A 15,167-nucleotide genomic window follows, 5' to 3' on the forward strand; every position below is an offset into this window, starting at 1 on the left:
AACTGGCCAGGGCCATATATGCAACGTTGTAAAATTAATTAATTTATTTTAGTTACAGATGTGTCTCCTTTTCCCCCCATTCATCCCCCTTCCCCTCCCTTCCCACCCTGTCCCCAACTTTGTCGTCCATGTCCATTGTTCATACATACATGCATATAAGTACTGTGGTTTATCTCTCCCCCACCACCCTCTCTTCTGAGGATTGTAAGTCTGTACCCCACTTCCACATCTCTGGGACTACCCCATTCCTCAAACTGTTATGTTAATTATATTCCACACATAAGTAAGATCATGGGGTATTTGTCTTTTTCTGTTTGGCTTGTTTCACTTAGGATAATACTCTCCAGGTCCCTTCATGTCGTCTCAAAGGATTAGAGTTTTTTTGTTCTCAAAGCTGCATGGTACTCCATTGTGTATATGTACCACTGCTTTTTTATCCATTCGTCTACTGATGGACATTTGGGCTGTTTCCAGATCTTAGTTAATTTCCAATATACAGAGTGCTCATACAACTCCACAAAAGGAAGACAAAGAACCCAATTAAAAAATGGGCAGAGGGAGTAAATAGACACCTCTCCAAACAGGACATACAAAAGGCCAAGAGACATATGAAGAAATGCTCATCATCACTAATTATCAGAGAGATGCAAATTAAAACTATGAGGTATCACCTCACAACTGTCAGAATGGCCGCCATCAACAAATCATTAAACAAGTGTTGGAGAGGGTGTGGAGAAAAGGAGACTCTAGTACACTGCTGCTGGGAGTGTAGACTGGTACCGTTATTATGAAAAACAATATGGTGTTACGTCAAATAATTAAAAATTGAATTGCCATTTGACCCAGTGATCCCACTTCTAGGAATATACCCTAAGAAGCCTGAAGCACCAATCAGAAAGAATATATGTACCCCATGTTCATATCAGCACTATTTACAGTAGCTAAGATCTGGAAACAGCCCAAATGTCCATCAGTAGACGAATGGATAAAAAAGCAGTGGTGCATATATACAATGGAGCACTATGCAGCTGTACGAAAGAAAGATCTCTTATCATTTGAGACGAAATGAGGGGACCTGGAGAGTATTATCTTAAGTGAAACAAGCCAGCAGAAAAAGACAAATGCCAAATGATCTCACTTATTTGTGGAATAAAATGAACATAACAGTCTGAGGAATGGGGTAGTTCCAGACACATGTAAGTGGGGTACAGACTGACAATCCCCAGAAGAGCGAGTGGAGGGGATAAGTAAACCACAGAACTTATAAGCATGTATGCATGAACAATGGACATGGACAACAAAGCTGCGTACATCGCGGAGAGGGAGGTGGAGGAGGGTATCAGTTGGAGAAACAGGAGAAACATCTGTAACAAAAATATATAAATTATTTAATTACAAAAATAAAGAGGTTGTCTTTACTCCACTGTATGCTCTTGCCACCTTTGTCAAATATTAATTGAACATATTGTCTTGGGTCCATTTCTGGGTTCTCTCTATTCTGTTCCATTGTTCTATCTGCCTGTTCTTGTGCCAGTACCAGGCTGTTCTGATTACAGTAGCATTGTAGTATAACCTGAAATCTGGTAATGTGATCCCTCCTACTTTGTTCTTCATTTTCAAGATTGCTGTGGCTATTCGAGGTCTGTTTTGGTTCCATATGAACTTTTGAAGTATTTGTTTTAGTTCTGTGAAGTATGTCGTTGGTATGTTGATGGGGATTGCATTGAATCTATAGATTGCTTTGGGTAGTATGGACATTTTAATGATGTTAATTCTCCCAATCCATGAACAGGGTATGTGCTTCCACTTTTTTATATCTTCCTCTATTTCTTCTTTTACGACCTGTAGTTTTCTGTGAATAGGTCCTTTACTTCGTTGGTTAAGTTTATTCCTAGGTATCTTAATTTTTTTGTAGTGATGGTAAATGGGATTGTTTTTTTAGTCTCTCTTTTTGTGACTTCATCATTGGTATAAGAATGGCGTCAATTTCCTGACGTTAATTTTGTATCCTGCTACTTTGCCAAATTCATTTATTAAGTCTAGTAAACTTTTGATGGAGTCTTTTGGATTTTCTATGTATAATATTATGTCATTTGCGAATAATGAGTTTCAATTTCTCTTTTCCAATTTGGATCTCTTCCATTTTTTCTTCTGGTCTTATTGCTGTGGCTAAGACTTACAGTACTATGTTAAATAAGAGTGGCGAAAGTGGGCATCCCTGTCTTCTTCCTGTTCTTAAGTGAAATGCTTTTAGTTTCTGCCCATTGAGTATGATGTTGGCTGTAGGTCTTTCATATATGGCCTTTATTATGTCTAGATATGATCCCTCTGTCACCACATTGCTGAGCGTTTTTATCAGAAATGGGTGCTGATTTTTCTCAAATGATTTTTCAGTGTCTATTGATATGATCCTATGATTTTTATTTTGTTTATGTTGTGAATCTCATTTATTGATTTGTGAATATTGTACAAGCTTTGCCTCCCTGGGTTAAATCCCTTGGTCATGGTGAATAATTTTTTTGATGTATTGCTGCATTTGATTTGCTAGTATTTTGTTCAGGATTTTGGCATCTATGTTCATCAGGGATATTGGCCTGTAGTTTTCTTTCTTTGTAGTGTCTTTTTCTGGTTTTGGAACTAAAATTATGATTGCCTCATAATACGCATTCAGAAGTATTCCTTCTTCTTGAATTTTTTGAAATAGTTTGAGGAGAATGGGTATTAGTTCTTCTTTGATTGTTCAGAAAATTTCCTTGTGAAGTTGTCCAGGCCTGGGCTTTTGTTTGCTGGGAGAATCTTGATTACATCTTCAATTTCTTTTGTTGTTACTGGTCTGTTCAAGTTTTCTTTCTCTTTCTGGTTCAGATTTGGGAGACTACTCTGTGTTTCTAGAAATTTGTTCATTTCACTTAGATTGTCGAATTTGTTGCTGTATAATTGTTCATAATATTTGTTAACAATCCTTTGTATTTCTGTGGTGTCAGTTATTATTTCTCCTCTTTTTTTCTAATTTTGTATATTTGGGTTCTCTCTCTTTGTTTCTTGGTGATGAGTGTAACTAAGAGTCCATCAATCTTGTTTATCTTTTCAAAGAACCAGCTCTTTGTTTCATTGATACTTTGAATTGTTTGTTTGTTTGTTTTGGTCTCCTTGTCATTTATCTCTGCTCTGATATTTACTATTTCCTTCCTTCTACTTGCTCTGGGGTTTTCTTTCTGTTTGCTTTCTAGTTCTTTAAATGTTGAGGTTAGATAGTTTATTCGAAATTTTTCTTGCTTCTTGGGGTAGGCCTGTAATGCTATGAACTTCCCTGTCAAAACTCCTTTTGCTGTATCCCATAGATTTTGTGTTGTTCTGTGTTCATTTTAGTTTTTTTCCCATTGAGTATGCTGTTGGCAGTATGTCTTTCATATATGGCCTTCATGATGTCGAGATATGATACCTCTATTCCCAGATTGCTGAGCGTTTTTATCAGAAATGCATGCTGGATTTTGTTTCCAGGTAGTTTTTAATTTCTTCCTTGATCTATATGGCAACCTAGTCATTGTTCAATAACATGCTATTTAGCCTCCATGTTTTCAAATGTCTTTGCATATTCTTGTTGCATTTGATTTCTAGTTGCATGCCACTGTAATCTCAGAAGATGCTTGATATAACTGCAATCTTCTTGAACATGTAGAGACTTTGTTTGTGCCCTAACATGTGGTCTATCTTTGAGAATGTCCCATGTGCACTTGAGAAGAATGTGAATTCTGCAATTTGGGGGTGTAATTCTCTGTAGATATCTATGAAATCCATTTGGTCTAGTGCTTCATTTATAGTCTGTGTTTCCTTGTTAATTTTTTTGTCTAGAAGATCTATCTAGTGATGTCAAAGTGGTACTGAAGTACCTTGCTATGATTGTATTGCTGTTATTTCTCCTTTGAATATTTTTAACATATGTTGGTGCCCCTATATTGGGTGCATATATGTTTGCCAATGTTATATCTTCCTGTTGGATAGATCCTTTCAATATTATGTAGTAGCCTTCTTTGTCTCTAGTTATAGCCTTCCTTTTGAAATCTACTTTATCAGATATGAGTATTGCTACCCCACCTTCTTTTTCCTTTCTGTTTGTTTGAAAAAAATTTTTCTATTCCTTCACTTTCAACCTATATGAGGGGTTTGCTGTGAATTTGGTGTCATGTAAACAACATATATGTGAGTCATGCTTTCTTATCCAGTCAGCTACTCTGTGTCTTTTTTTTTTTTTTTTTATATTCACCCGAGGACATTTTTCCATATTTTGTTCAGATAGAGTGGGAGGGAGAGAGAGAGAGAGAGAAACATCAACGTGAAAGCGACACATCGAGTGGTTGCCACCCACACGACCCAACCAGGGCGGGAACCGAACCCGGGTCTCTCCGGACCGCAGGCTGACGCTCTAACCGCTGAGCCAAACCGGCCAGGGCTACTCTGTGTCTTTTTATCGGAGCATTCACACCATTCACATTTAAGGTGATAATTGATATGTACTTATTTATTGCCATTTTTGTTAGCGTGATTATATTTTTCTTTCTATTTCTTGTACTAATCACTGCAGTCTTTTTAGCATATTTGCAGTGCTGGTTTGGTGTTAATATAATCCGTTATCTTTTTTTTTTAATCTGGGAAGCTCTTTATTTGATCTTCTATTTTGAATGATAGCCTTGCTGGATAGAGTAGTCTTGGATTCAGTTCCTTGTTTTCATGACCTTGATTACCTCATGCCACTCCATTCTGGCCTGTAGTGTTTCTGTTGAGAAGTCATCTGAGAGCCATATGGGGTTTCCTTTGTAGGTTACCTGTTGCTTATCTCTTGCTGCTTTTAGGATTCTCTCTTTGTCTTTAATTTTTGGCATTTTAATTAGTATGTGTCTTGATGTGGGCCTGTTTGGGTTTTTCTTACTTGGGGCTCTCTGTGCTTCTTAAACTTGAATGCCTTCTTCCTTCACCAAGTTAGGAACGTTTTCTGTCACTACTTCTTCAAATATATCCTCTAACACTTGCCCATTTTCTTCCTCTTCAGGGACTCCTATGATGTGAATGTCGTTACATTTTCAGTTGTCCCACAGTTCTCTTAAACTATCTTCCTGTTTTTTAATTGTTTTTCCTTTTGGTTTTTTGATTGTTTTTTTTTTTTTTTCTACCCTGTCTTCTAATTCTCTGATCCAGTCTTCAGTTTCCTGTACTCTGCTGGTTAGTCCTTCCAATGTGTTCTTTATTTCTGCTATGTCATTCTTCATTTCCACCTGGTTGGTGTTCAATGTTTCTATATCTTTACTCATGGTGCTGATGTCCTTACTCATGCTGGTGAACTTCTTCAAGATCATGGCTCTGAAGTCTATCTCTGATAATTTGCTTAGCTGCATTACATTTATCTCATCTTTGATAGAGTTCTCTTGTTCTTTCATTTGGGATTTGTTTCTTTGTTTCACCATTTTGGCTATGTCAGTGGGTTTTCAAGCCTGCCAACTTGCTCTGTTGGAGTTGGTGTTCTGCTGTTTGTGGCTCCCTCTACTGGGTTTGGGTGAGCCTGGGTGGGCCACCATTAAACACCACTGTCAAGTCTTAGTTTCCTGGGTAGATTTGCAAGCCCAGGAATGGTTCAGTTATCCTCTAGCTTTTTCCTGGTGGCTAGTAGTCTCAGTTACTCAGTGCCTTGGAATGTAGCCCTAGTGTTCTGGATAAGAGGATTTTCAGAGGGTGGGATAGATGATGGTTGTTAATGAGCCTCAATTTGCATTTCTTTGCTTCAACTGCGAAAGGTTGAATCTGCTAAGGGGGGCTGCTGCTTTTCCCCAGAGCTCTGGGAAGGAGCATACTGGCCACCGTCCTTTGTGGTTGCAACTCAGCAAAAACTCTGCATGCCCTCCAAATCCCAGTTGTACCCACAGAGTTCTAGCCCAGTCTGTCCTCCCCCCTGCTGTAGCCCCCAGGTGAGTGGCTGTGGCTTTTTTAGTGCTCTGTGGTGGCTCTTTGTGCTTTGGAGCAGGCTTGATCTTTATTCCCCAAGGATGCTGCTCACAGCTAAGACTGATGCTGTCCTTGGGCTCCCAGCCTGCCACCCTCTCACTCCTCCATAGATCCTACCAGTGTCCCTGATTATATGGTTCTGTCCTGCTGCTTTTTTGTTGCTTTTTTCTGAGTATTTGTCTTTATTTTAATTGTAATTCCCGTTTGGTCCAGGGAGATTGTCTGTGTAGCTTCCATTCACTCTACCTCCATTTTCACATCCTCTACACCTGTGTTGTGTGCAGCTGGGTCGCACAGGCCTCGCAGCCTGCAGGTCCCATGGGTATCTGGATTGCACAGTCCCTTTGGGGACCCGGCTCTATGCCTATGTTATGGGCTGCTGGGTTGCACAGGCCTCGCTGGTGCTTCAGCATCCCACAGGTCCTGCAGGTAAGTAGATAGCACAGCCCCTGCTGGGTAGCAGAGGCCTGTGTGGCGTTTCAGCACCCTGCGGTTCCCAGGGTTAACTAGGTCATACAGTCCCTGCTGGGTCGCACAGGCCTCTCTGGTGCCCCAGCACTCTGCGGGTCCCATGGGCAGGCACCTGGGTCTCACCTGTCCCTCTTGGGCTCAGGCTTCCCACTGCTGTTGTGGACTGCTGGGTCACACAGGCTTCTCTGGTGCCCCAGCACCGGGCAGGACCCACGAGCAGCTGGATCACACCAGTCTCTGTTGGGCTCCTGCTTCCCACTGCTCATGTGAGCTTCTGGACTGCATAGGCCTCTGTGGAGCCCCAGGTCCCGATGCTGATGGCTGGGGAATGCTGCTGCCCTATGGGGCTCAACTCCTCTTCAGCTTTTGCTGTAGATTTTGGGGATGGGTGTCAGCTGCTGGTCTGTGCTTCTGTTGCCTGGAGATAGATGTCTACTCCCCAGCCTCTGTTGCTGAGGATATATGTGGACTCTGACCAGGCTGCTACTGAGGGGGATGGTGCTGGGCTCCTGGCTGTCCGCTGCTTCTGCGACCAGCACCTTGGCAGCTCCACTACTGTGCACTGGTCTGTGTTGACATCAAGTGTCCACTGGTCTGATGGTGCCAAGTGTGCTGGTGGGCTCAGGTTGCTGGGCCCTAGCCGCTCCCACTGCCTCCTCCCAGAGAAGACCTGGGATCTTCCAAAATGGTGGGACCTCCCCGTGGCACAAGGAGAAGCGCCCTGAAGAGCTGCTTACAGAGGTAGCTGGATACTCCCCTCCACAGCACTGGAACTTTATGCTCTGCCTCTCTGAACTGCATGAGTTTGGTCATCCAAACTCACACTTCACGTCCACTCACACTCTCTCATACACTAGCTCACTCTCTCAGGCACTCACCCTCCCTCCGGTCCTGCCTGCTGCTATCTTCTCCCTTCAACCTATGCAACTTTTTGTATTATTAGTTTGATCAATAAAATAGAAAACAAAGAAATAATAAGCACAAAACAAAACAGAATATCAGTGTTGGCAAATGTGGGAGACTGTTTGCATGGCATCCATTTTGCTAAAATCTGCCATCTCCTGCCCCAAGGCAGGATACCTCTGTATACAATGTTTCTACATTCCTTTAAGTAACCATTTATTCAGCCAGTTATGCTCTGTTTATCTTTTGTTCCACCTATGATATTTACATGATATTTACTTGAAATTGCTTCAGGGTGGTTACCACAAACATAGCTTGGCAACAAATGTTCTTGTTTTTCTGCTTCTTGCCCTATATATACCGTGGATCTCCCCAGAATAAACGACACTTGATCAGAGCCCTGTCTTGTCTCCATTTCTCGTATCTCTTGTCCCTCCTCATCCTCACTCCCCCTCTAGAGTCCTCGTTGCTCCACCTGCGGGACGGGTCAGGCAAAGATGTAGAGCAACTGGAATTTCATTCACTGCTAGTGGGTTATAAATTGGTAAACCAAACAATTTGGTAGTGTTTACTAATACTGAATATATGCATATCCTGTGGCACAGTAATACTATATACTATTACTAAGTGTTTACCAAAATCAAATCTGGCCCTAGCCAGTGTGGCTCAGTGATTAGGGTGTCAGCTCACACACTAAAGGGTCGCAGGTTCAATTCCTGGTCAAGGGCAGGTACCTGGGTTGCAGGGTCTATGCCAGGCTTCAGTCAGGGCACGTTTAGGAGGCAACCAATCAATGTGTCTCTTTCACATTGATGTTTTTCTCTCTCTCTCTTGCTCCCTCCCTCTCACTCTCTTTACAAATCAATGGAAAAAACAACTTCAGGTGAGTATTAAAAGAAAATCAAATCTGTAACTATGTGCATCAACAGACTGATACCATAATATTCACAGCAGCATTATTTGTAGCCACCCCAAACTTTAAACCACCTAATGTCAAGCAATATTAGAATAAAGAAATTTTGGGATTATATACAAACATGAAAATGAATAAAGTACTACTACATTCTTTAATATTGGTCTGTAGTAGGCAGTTAGACAGATGTGAACAGAGCAAGGATGATGGGCCAGGGGCAGAAGGTCATCAGGGTGGAAAGCCCCAGGTACCTAGCAATGGACAATTGTAGGGTGGGACCTCATCCCCAGGGTGACCTTTCCTTCCCTAGCATATGTCTGGTCATGTGGTTTGGATCCTCTGATCTTTCATATCTCTGGTCATTCAATTTAGACTCCCTGATCTTTCCTCCCTAGAGATAATATCTAGGTCTCTGTTATAGTTCAGCTCCAGGCCCAGAAAAGCAGCAAAACCCGACAAGCAAAACCATGGCTGACCTCAGGACCAGTTGCATTGAATAATGACCCCCTGCCCTGGCACTGGCCAATCAATCAGTGGAGACCACAACTCTGAAAGGACATACCTGGAAAGCTAATGCATATTCTACTGAGATCTTCCCCAGGGACCTCACCTAAAATCTCCATCCTTAATAACACCCTCAGAAAAGAGGATCCAGTGGCTCTCCCTCCCAGGAACACCCCAAGCCTCCCCCACAGGCCCCAGGAGTTTCACCTTTACCTTCCTCACTTCTAAGTTCCAAGGGCTCTTCCTTTGCCTCTACAATTTGTTTCCTAAGCCTATTACTTCTACGAATTATTCTTCTACCTCTGTGATTTTTCTAAATAAATGTTCTCTTTTAGCTTGAGTCTTGGCTCTGAATCCTTTCCTAGTCAGAACTCAAGTACTAAGGTTGATGAACCAAGGTCTGGTCTGACCCCACTGGTCTAACACTTGGTACCATTCCTACAGTTGCCAACAGCTCAATCTTACAAATATATCATTGAGCAAAAGAGCCACACAAAAGCACACCATATGTGTGGCCATTTATAAGCATTCAAAACCAGGCAAAACTTATTTGGTGATAAAATTCAGAACAGTGGCTACTTTTGTGTAGGCATGCAATGACTAAGACAAAGCATAAGAGCTTTTCTATATTGTTGGGAAACATTTAAAACTTGATCTAGGAGGTGATTACACAAGTTCATTCACTTTGTTATCACGATATACAGTCATGATTATTGCAGTTCTTTTTTATATGTTATCCCTTAAAATATTTTCATACCCACTGATTCAGAAAAATTTAAATACTGTATTTTATCAATTTTGGCAAGGGTGCAGGGAAAGGGCTTTTCATATATTAAGGGTAGGTATGTAAATTGTTACAGCTACTTAGAGGAGCAAATGGAGGAAAACTACTACCAAGATTTGAAATGAGCATACACTACCCAGCACATTCACTTGTTAGTATCTTCAACTTCCAGAACACTTACATAGGTACAAAAAGGCACATGCACTTATGTTGAAGGTTGAAATGCTTCCGAATAAATCAATAAATAACAAGAGAAAGTAACAAACTACATGTCCTAGGATAGGGGAATCATAATTGTATCTATTGGTTCTGAGGACCACTATGCAGTATTTTTAAAGAATTGGGTAAGCTTATATAGAGATATGGAATGATCTCAACTCTATGTTGATTGTAAAACAACAACAACAACAACATCGATACATTCGTGAATGCATAGGAACTAGGAGTCATCATATAGGGACTGGGTTTGCAATTAGTGCCTGAGCAGGATATCAGCCTAATCTGTAATGATTAAATTTATGTTTATGTGTAACTTCAAATCAGTTACAGCACTTAGAAGGACTTTGGAATAATATCTAAGATGTCAGCAACACTAGTTGCCTCCAACAGGTGAATTGAATGCCTAAGGAACTGGAGGCAGAACCTGAACAGAAAAATACAATGTCCCATTTTTCATTCCTGGAGAGGTTTGTGCGAGGTGCCTAGAAGCCCTGAAATCCAGTCCCATGATTATTTTTCACGAGCTGGAGCCTAAACCCCCACCGAGAGACTGGAGAAAGGCGGAAAAAGCAAAATTGTTGAAGGGGTTAAGCAGCCGTTTAAAAAAAACGAGCAGTACCAGATTAGGACAAGAGCAGCCAGCTCCACGCTCTCAAAGCTACAGTTCCAAATTCCCACCCTCTCCTCGAGCAGGCCCGCCCGCTCTCTCCCGCCTTTAAGCCTAGTTTATTGGGCATCAGATGATTGACATAGAAATTCACCAATCAGTGAGTCTATTAAGACACTTTGGCCTCACCCAGGTCTTTGGTCCCTAGGGCGACATGTGAACTCTGTGCGTCTATGTCAGCGTGCTGACGTCACGAACCGGGTGTTCGTGGAGGTTTAGGGGCTGCGTGTCGCCTGCTGGGCTCGATCGTGGGTCTCGCCTGCAGAGCCCGCCCTTCCGCTCGCAAGGGCCCCCAAGGGCGTGACCGGGGACGTGTTGTGCCGGCGCCAGCCTAGGGCGGAGGCTCGGAACCGCCCAATGAGGTAGGCTGGGTTTCTCGTCATCCTATTTGACAGATTGGAAAACTGAGTCAGCCAGGGTCGGATGACTTCCCCGGGGCTCACGGGAGACCCTCCAGCGGAGGCCGGAGCCCGAGCACCCGGCTGTTTGCTAATCCCTGCGGCGTCCCCCGGAGAGGAGGAGGAGGATGGGCTAGGCAGCCTGAGTTTATAAAAGATACACAGAAGTGAAGTTGCAGAATGCTTAGCCCATATTCATCCAGGGCTTGGGCTGGGATTCGGGGGATGTTTGCAGTAGCAAACCACGTGGAGTCTTCAGTGGGTCCAGCCTCATGTTGTCGCCCTGAGCCCTCCAGAGTGGTCAAGAATGGTAACTGGGGTGGTGACTAGGGTGATGCCTGGGCTATACAGACAAATGTCAGCGGAATCTTTTATTCAATAACAAAAGCTGTGTTCAGCACACAACAAAATTTAAAATTTAAAGCACAAGTCATGAATGTGTTGGCTATGGTTTAGTTCACTGCTTTGCCCACTTGTAGGCACCTGGCAATATTTTGAAATCTCAGTAGCATGCTAACTTTGGTTTAGTATTAGAAAGGGATTTTTTTTTTCTTTCTCTTAGTTCAAACAGGGGTTAATGTGAACTTTCCTTAGTATTCCCTTAATGTGCCGGTTGTTCACCATGCCATTTGTCTTTATTTCACATGGAGTCACTGAATTCATCACTTCACTCAGTAATTGTTGGGATAGGTTTAGCAAGGTAACAAAGTAACAGGTCTAACCTCTCAAATATACTGGAATGAGTTCAGTTCTTTTATCTCAGAACTCTGTTGAGAAGGGTTATGAAAAATAATTCCTATTAAACCATCTACTCATACACCCTCTCTTTCTAGAAGCAGGATCTCACAAAACGAAACAACTTATGGTACTGTTGCTTTATTCATAAAGTAAAAATGTTTATCGCATAGTATAAGCATACATACATTTTTTCTATTATCTTGAAGGATATATTCTCTTTACATCTTGCTGTCTTAAACATTGACCTTTTAAGGCTGCATTATTGTGTAAAACTGCATTAAAGAAATGAAACTAAAGCTGTTTTCGGGGACTTTTCCTAACTTAAGTTCACAGAAGGATGGTAATATCATTTGAATTTATTCTTTGGACAAATTTATCTGAGTGAATCATCTATGTCACACTTTGTTTTAGGTGTTATGGACTGAGCGCTGAAAAATTTAGATAAAATTTTTGCCTTCAAAGACCTTACATTTTGTCGGAGATAAAATAAACATGTAAACAAAAATGACAACTTTAGATAATGGTGAACGTTAGAAAAAAATATTATAGGGTACGGAACTAGAGTGTGACTGGGAAGTGGGGGGAAGGTTAAGTATGATGGTCAGTGAATACTTTCTTGAAGAAGTGACAGTTTGAGTGAGACCTGAATGTTTAGAATGAGTCAGCCAGGGAAAGATCTGCTGGAAGTTTCCAGGCAGATGTGCAAAAGAGCTGAAGGAAACATTCGCTTGGCATATTCCAGAGATAGATGACTTGAGTGGAGTAAACCTAGGGGAGAGTGAAGTTGAGGACAGTGGTAGGAGATGACACTCGAGATGGGCAGAGCGGGATCATTTAAAACCCTGTGTAAGAATTATGAATAGGCAAAGGAAATGAGATTTGTATATTGCCAAAGCCTTCTTTGTTTTCTTTAGTGACGTTAATAGACTCTAACCAGCCCTGTGCTTTATTTTGGTTAAGAAATAATTACAATAATTCATTATATCTTTTTTCACCAGAGGTCCTCTTTCTAAGAAAAAATGTCTTCTTCCCTCAAGTATTCTGTCTCATGATATTTTCTTCCCTGTTCATTGTTGTTAAGTGCAGGACTCTAAACCTCTGCCTGTCTTCAACCTCCTGGTTTTATCCCTCCTACTTCCACCCATGAGCCCTCTCTAGTATCATGTTTATGTTCTCACCCTTTGGAAAGGACTGTAAGTCAGTCCCTGCTCTTCTCTAAGCTGAGTTCTAGGAAACTAACTGCTTTGGTGACGTGGAGAACCATTTTCCATTGATCAGAGACTTAATGTTTGCCGTTATTTAGTGACTACAGAGTGCCAGTTCTTCCAACATATTATAAAGGTAAGTATCCCTTCTTTATGGAGAAGGAAACCTAAACCCAGCTAGTACTGAGGGAGCCTAGATTTGAACACTCCAATTAGCCCACCCCAAAAGCCCAATCCACGCTACTCCACTCCACTGCTTCCCTGAGTATATAACAGCAGCTATGAATTTCTATTATTTCAAATTATATTTTATGAAATGGCATTTAGAGATCATGATTAAGTATTCTCAGTTGAAAGCTGGGGCTGTGGAGACGCAGAGATGCTTAGTGATTTCAAGACATAACTGACACCAAGTTCTCCTCCTAGTGATTCTCAGCCTAGTGTTTCTTGAAAGTTTCATCACAGGGGCTTTCTGTATTTATAAAAATATAGCATTCCATTTGACCCAGTGATCCCACTTCTAGGAATATACCCAAAGAAGCCTGAAACACCAATCAGGAAGAATATATGTACCCCCATGTTCATAGCAGCACTATTTACAATAGCTAAGATCTGGAAACAGCCCAAGTGTTTATCAGTAGACGAATGGATAATAAAGCTGTGGTACATATACACAATGGACTTCTATGCAGCTGTAAGAAAGAAAGAGCTCTTATCCTTTGAGAGGACATGGAGGGACCTGGAAAGTATTATCCTCAGTGAAACAAGCCAAGCAGAAAAAGACAAATACCACATGATCTCACTTATACACATAATGAACATAACAGTCTGAGGAATACGGTAGACCCAGAAACATGGAAGTAGGGCACAGACTGACATCCCTCAGGAGAGGGGGTGGTGGGGGGTGGGAAGAGATAAACCACAGAACTTATATGTATGTATGCATAACCAATGGACATGGACAACAAAGCCGGGGACAGGGTGGGGGGGGGGGATGGGGAGGAGAGTGTCAATAGGGTAAAAAAGGAGAAACATCTGTAACAAAAAACAATAAAAAATTTAAAAAAAATAAAAATAAAAAAAAAAACTGCTCATAAACTTATACAGGTAATTTTTAAAAGATTAAATAGTGCTGCTTTGGAGGCTAAAATAATCCTTTGTTTTATTTTCCTTCCCTTTTCTAAGCATTAAACAAATATAAATTTTCTGGATGAATCTTTGTATTCTGTTTCTAGAAAGTCATTTCAAAATAACTTTAAAATTTAAGTTTTATTTCACAAATCTTTGAAAGGGAGTTTTAAGTTGTCTTTTTCATTAGTCATATTAGAATAGTGTTAATGAATTAGCACCTTCTTATTTAAATGTTGGAAGATATTTAAATTTAGGCAAAAGAGAGTTTTTGATCTTTAAGACATCTACTGAATATTTTCACCAGGTATCTCTGTCCTGTAAGATCATTCATGCAACTGAATCCACATTCTGTCCATCAAGACTGTTGTGATTTGGCCTCAAATCATAGTGCCCCCCTTCCACCATGAACTGTGTATACAAAACTGGACTCCTGGCCTTTCCAACTTCAGTGGCATTGTTTGTATTCTGCCTGCAACCTGGAATACCTGCTAGGTAGACAAATCCAGCCAAAGTTATACCTGTCTGTCTGCATCCATCTATTCTACTCTCTCAATGAGATATTTCCTGTGTTTCTTTAATCGAAGCCTTCCCTTTTACAGCACTTTTGGAAGTCTTTCTCTGTGACACAGGTTACCAATCTTGTTATCTTTGGTAATGCACTAGTTTATTAAATAGATGTTGGCTTGTGCTTAAAAGAGATTTAATTTTTGTATTCAAATTCAAATAGATGTTAGCTTGAACTTAAAAGAGACTTAATTCATGTTATACATGCAAACTCTTTTGTAGACTGTAGATCCCTCTAGTTTTATTCATACTTTTATTACCTTATCTTTGAGAGAAGCACTGGTATGCTTTTCTTGGCTTTGATTCACCCAGACCCCTTCCTGTTTCAATTAAGGGTTTTACTTCTGCAGTTACGAAGGGGTCACTTGAGAGGAACTCAAATCTTTGAAGAGAGATTATTGCAGATAAAAGTCAATGTTGTGTGTGTTTATAGTGTCATAAAAACAAAAAAACAGCAATTGCACTTTTTAATATTAAAGATAAGAAAACCAAGGCCCAGAGAGACTAGCCGAGGGCCCCTGCAGTGTTGGGCTAGAAGCCTGGTCAGAATCCCTGGTTCACAGCAGCAGGAGCTCATGCAGGCCATTGTTGGTTCCAGTGTCCTACATCAGAACTCCTGAAAGCCTCTCACAAGTGTATTAGCACAGCTCAGTCATTTCCAGACTGGTTTGCTTGC

General features: G+C 41.1%; 1 protein-coding gene across 1 annotated transcript in view; it reads left to right on the forward strand.

Moving 5' to 3' along the window:
- Window positions 1-10,683: 10,683 nt before the first annotated feature.
- Window positions 10,684-15,167, forward strand: part of STARD3NL (STARD3 N-terminal like) — a 79,869-nt gene continuing 75,385 nt past the window's right edge. The window contains exon 1 of the mRNA XM_036247372.1: window positions 10,684-10,817. The gene's annotated coding sequence lies outside the window, so the exon portion shown is untranslated. The remainder of the gene's footprint in view (window positions 10,818-15,167) is intronic.

This window comes from Molossus molossus, unplaced genomic scaffold (genome assembly GCF_014108415.1).
Source record: "Molossus molossus isolate mMolMol1 unplaced genomic scaffold, mMolMol1.p scaffold_m16_p_7, whole genome shotgun sequence".
NCBI lineage: Eukaryota > Metazoa > Chordata > Mammalia > Chiroptera > Molossidae > Molossus > Molossus molossus.